General features: G+C 42.4%; 1 long non-coding RNA gene across 5 annotated transcripts; it reads left to right on the plus strand.

Moving 5' to 3' along the window:
• The first annotated feature begins 465 nt into the window (after positions 1–465).
• On the plus strand, positions 466–4,737 carry LOC123189690 (uncharacterized). Of its 5 annotated transcripts, none has more exons than XR_006495947.1 (4): positions 466–1,396; positions 1,499–1,746; positions 2,044–2,181; positions 2,703–4,737. It is a non-coding gene; the product is annotated as an uncharacterized lncRNA (long non-coding RNA). The 5 variants fall into 5 exon arrangements; XR_006495946.1 differs by having other exon boundaries at positions 467–1,409; XR_006495945.1 differs by having other exon boundaries at positions 468–1,746; positions 2,703–3,816; positions 4,422–4,737.
• The last annotated feature ends 263 nt before the right edge of the window (positions 4,738–5,000 follow it).

Genomic DNA, 5,000 nt, shown 5'->3' on the forward strand with positions numbered 1-5,000 from the left:
GGTAAATCGGTAAGAGATATCATAGATTGCACCATTCTAACCTATAAGGATTGTGGGCGACCCGCCCTCCCGAGCGTCCTCGATTTTGCTCTGATTTTCGCCGTTCGATCGGGCCTGGTCGGGTCAACGTGTCTGCACTGCCGTTTGATTTTTATAGTCTGTTTTAACCCAGTTTTGCTTCGTTGACGCACGATGACTGGTGGGCTTGATGAGGCCTTCCATTGGTTGGGTTAGATTTCCTCGGGTGAACAGCTCGTGCGCGCCGTGTGTCACATCGCCCGCTGACCGCGTCGTGCGTCGTGGGGAGCCGCAGAGTAGTTGGCCGGCACATTTGCACCCGGCTTGTGCGCGCGCGTTTGTGATCTCGCGATGACGGGTGGGCCACCGCCGCTCCTGGTCCCGCTCGTCGGCAGCAGTGGCTGCGCGCAGCGTCGAGGAGGTTGGTTGCGTGGGCTGCACAGGGTTGCCCAATCCTCTCCGCACGCTACGCACCCAATCCTTCCTCTCGTCTTTCTCGCACACCAGCCGCCGGACAGCCCTACCCGCATCCCCTCCTTCCTCCTCGCTCGTCACCAGGGCCTCCGCCCTAAGAGCCTCGCTGCTGCTTGCTCCCCTCCTCCACCGGACCTTTGCTTCTTCTCCACCCCGACTTCCTTCTCTTGGTTGTTTATCCGGCCGTCGGCGGCGACTGGTTCCAGATCTGGCGCAAGTTAGGCGAGCCCTGTGGTGGCGTGAAGGGGCAGGGGAGGCGGGCGACGAGGACAAGCAACTGTCGGCCCGTCGTGGGTGAGGCTACAGGGAAGAGGGAGGAGGCAGGCGACAGGGTGAAGGAGCACGCTGGTCCTCGTGGAGGAGGCGTCGCCGGCCAGGGGCCATTTGCCATCGCCGGCCTCACTCGCCCCGTCTACTCTCTCTTCACCAACCCGACCACGGTGGATGGGGCAAGCACGTTTGTGGCCATCCAGTGGAGCCCCACCTCCGGTCGTAGGATTGCGTCGCCGTCTTCTTGCGTCGGTCGTGCCCTGGACGAACTCACCCACACCAGCCGTTTCAGATCATGTGTTTTTTTAACGAAGTTTCAGATCATATGTTGATACTCTTTTTTACTCAATCTTTCGTATTAACCATCAGCGTAAAGGATACAATGTTGTGAAGAATTGCTTGGGCCCATGCTTCAGATGAAATTAATTCCTTGACTGTTCTGGTTCTTGATAATTCATTCTAGAATTTGGCCCTTATTACTTGTGTGTCCCAGGTTACTGCTTTTTTGTTCTGTTGGTTGAGGTTTGTTCCTTTTCTTTCTAACCAACTGTTTGCTTCTTCACGGCTAAGATTTGAGTGAAAGAAGGCCACAACAGGGGAGAAGTGGCCAGGGTCAGAACACCCACAGCTGAAGGTTATGTCAGATTGTACGAACTTTCGTTCTCTGTTTCCTTCTAATTAATAATACTGATGCAGTTTAAGTGGTATGCATTGACACATTTTCTTAGTTTTGCAGCGCTCGAAAATTGTGGAAGCCTGTGTGATTCTCTCGAATCTAGCTTAGGCCAACCGTTTAAGTGTTTGGATGCTCTTCACATTTGCTTATAAACTACCAAATCATCTGCAGGCCTGATCTGACAATCACCAAAGAATGTTTTGAACTTCTATCGCTGGTTGACACACCCTAAGAAGATGGGGCATACAATTTTTGTTAGCCTGGAGTTATGGACATGCTCTTCAGTCAAATCTCCAACTTCCCAGATGGTACTAATTTTTTCTCTTCAATCTCTTGTTTGCTAAATAATTCCATCTTCATCTTCCTTCATCCCACCGGGGAATGTTTAGCAGTGACACTTGATCCGACGTTTTAAATTTGTGCAACTGGATGTCTGATGATTGCTTGCGTAGAATGATTTGCGCAGTATATTGAATAGTGTCTAAATCAGAAGAACTTAAATAGGTTCGTTTGTGGATTCCATTAGGTATTGTAGTACAACAATAAATTGTATTTTCCAGAGTTAGGTTGAATTCTTATATAGTTGCTCGGTTTCTCATTTGTAGGTTCATTCCTTTAGGGTTGTTCTTGCGATCCAGGTGAGTTGAGCAGTGGCTTGGTTGAAGATGTTGGTGCTGTTTGAGACGCCCACTGGGTTCACCCTTTTCAATGTTCTGAATGAGGGCAAGCTCGACATGGTCGAGGTGAGTGCTCGCCGCAACCTCAGCTCCTGGTTTAGTTTTAATTACTCTTGTTTGTTTCGACTACAAAATAAGTTCTCTTTTCAGAAAACTTGGTATGTGATATATATATCACATTATAATAGAATAACTCAGCAAAAGCCTTTTTATTTGAATGAGCAAGAATCCGTGGTGTGCTTCCTCAACTATGTGTCCCTTCTCCAAATGTTAGAAAGGTTATATTAATTTAGTTGTCGCATAGAAGTTGGTTTTGGCTACTAGGCTCATTTGATGTTTGCATGACTTTTGAAATTTTGAGTGACATGTATATTAGTGATCTATAGACTGAATATGTGTAATTTGCATGACATATATCAGGACTTTGATTTGTAGGCTCAAATAATTTTTGTCCATTTATATTAAATCCCACATTATGAATATCAGAAAAATTGCTTGGTTGGGCGTATGCCATTTTGTCTTTATCTATTTCAGCTAGATCAAATCAACCACAACGTCCTCATTAACTCTCTTTTATTTGTTTGCAGGAGGTTTAGCAGGTCTGACTTATGGTCTAAGTTGATGGTGTTTAGCAATATTGGTTCGATCCATGCAGAGGTCCTCGCCGTCGTTGCAGTGGCGGGACAATACGGCGAGGAGCCTCCTCCTCCTCACGGTGGCTGGCTGTTAAATGCTTTCGTTTTGTTTTCATTTTGCCAAAGGTTGGACTGGTATTTGTTTGGTTTCATGATGGAACAATATTGCGAGTCAAATGTGACATGCATGATTGTTTAGCATTGGAACCAAATTTCATGGGGTAAAGCGAGCATCACTTCCCTTCATTTTCTGTTTGGAGTAAAGCATGCCTTTTGGTTAATGGTGTGATAACCTGGTTTGCAAGTTTATGTTTTTCTTCTGGTTCAAACATGAAAACAAGAGGCTGATGGAGTGCCCTGTATTGCTGCTACTTGATTTTCTGTGAGCTTTCAAATTAGTTCTGCGCTGTCCTTCAACAATTGCTTTGCTACATACATATAATGCAGAAGAATTGGTATCTCCATAGGCAATTGGTACCACGGTACGCTTGCTTAGGCCATCTAACATATGGATAGAGATAGAGTTTAGGCACCTGGATAAGGGGTTATAGAGATTGTACACCAATATAGCATTAGCTGTGCAGTATGAAATAACTTAAGTATCAATATCAAATGTTCTTCTCTTTTCATAGACAAAAGGGATAATGTGCCATATATAATTATGGTATGATGCCTTTCCCACACATTCAATGGACAGTCCACTTCCATGTTTATTTCTTCTTACACCCAAAAAATTTCTCTCTTGCAAGTATTGACTGAAAGATTAGCAATAAAATTATTATAAGAGTTATTCTTGCCTACATCGAAGCACTATAATGTCTACCATTAAGTTACAGTTTAAAGTTCATATATAGTATTATATGTTGTTTTTATTATTTCGTCAATTGAAGCTTTCTTATTAGATTTTTTCAAGCTGGATTCCTTCTCAACATCCTATACTAATACAGGTGATTGGATAAAGTTCTGTACTGATAGTCCGAAACTTTGTGGTCGCCCAGGCTATGCAGCCTTTAATCATATTTAACATCGTCATGTAAGTAAAGATGTCATGATCAGAAGTCATTGGGTATGTGCTATATATATGCGCAAAATTTGATAAACTACATTGCGCATTCAATTGTTTTCAGGAAACAATATATTTTCTTAATTTTTTCTAACTCAATGTGAAAACGACATTCATGTTTTTTTGTCCCTCGAAGGAGATGAGGTTTAATATTTGCTTACATGACCTGGAACATTAGGAGATGTTCAAATGAGTAGTTAAAGAAGAAGAATTATTTGCAAAGATGATATCTTTCTTTTCTGTAGAAAAATGATGGCTATACCCACAATATTGCTCGACTTAGCTTATTTGGCCAATCAGGATAATAATAATTTTGCGGTTTTTGTACAAGTTTTATTAGTTTATTGTTTTCAGAATTAGAATCTTGCTGATCAACCAATCTGCATTTTGTAGTTTAGTAGCTACCTACATGAGGTAGGTCCATTAACTCTTTTGTAGAACCAGATTGTTGATATTTCCTCAGAAGTAAAAATGTTACCTTTTCCTTTACTTGCTTATTTGAAACTAGACTGTTAGGCACCCACCTTCCAAGATATATAAACAACCAAAAATATCATGTCAGGCTATTCTTTTGTTCTTGATCAAACAACCAACACTCTGGTGTATAGGGTCTCTGGACAAACAAGCTTGAGGAGGCCATTGTTTGGTGCAGCCCACGATGACAACTACACCATTGACCACTGAAGCAAGGTCCTTATATGGTCACTGAAGAAACGCGTTGTCATCTTTTTTCCGACGGAATGGCACTTTTCTTGAATCTATGCCAGTGTCTGTTGTAATTTAATATCATCCCTAGGATAAACATGATTCTGTGTTGCCGTTCTTTATCTCTATTGTTGAATCCAAATTACTAATGTGACATGATAACATATATGATGCGGTGGACAGTATTGCTAAGAAGTGCACGGACACAGTGCTTTATCATGTCTTGAGTACATTTTATTTATTGTGTTGCCCATGTGTACAACTACTTGGGTTATCTAATTGCAGACTCAACTATTGTAAGTAACTAATGATCTAATATGTTACATTCTTACATTATTAAGCAAACATTTGCATTTAGCTCTTGGTTTGAATTGGACTTTGCGCCATTTGGTGCAACAGGATGCATAAAATTGCTACATTGGAAATCATCTTCTCTCAAATAACAAAGGGTCTGACCTGGTATCTTGCGCCATTTGGCGCAA

The sequence above is a fragment of the Triticum aestivum genome, chromosome 2A, assembly GCF_018294505.1.
Source record: "Triticum aestivum cultivar Chinese Spring chromosome 2A, IWGSC CS RefSeq v2.1, whole genome shotgun sequence".
Lineage (NCBI taxonomy): Eukaryota > Viridiplantae > Streptophyta > Magnoliopsida > Poales > Poaceae > Triticum > Triticum aestivum.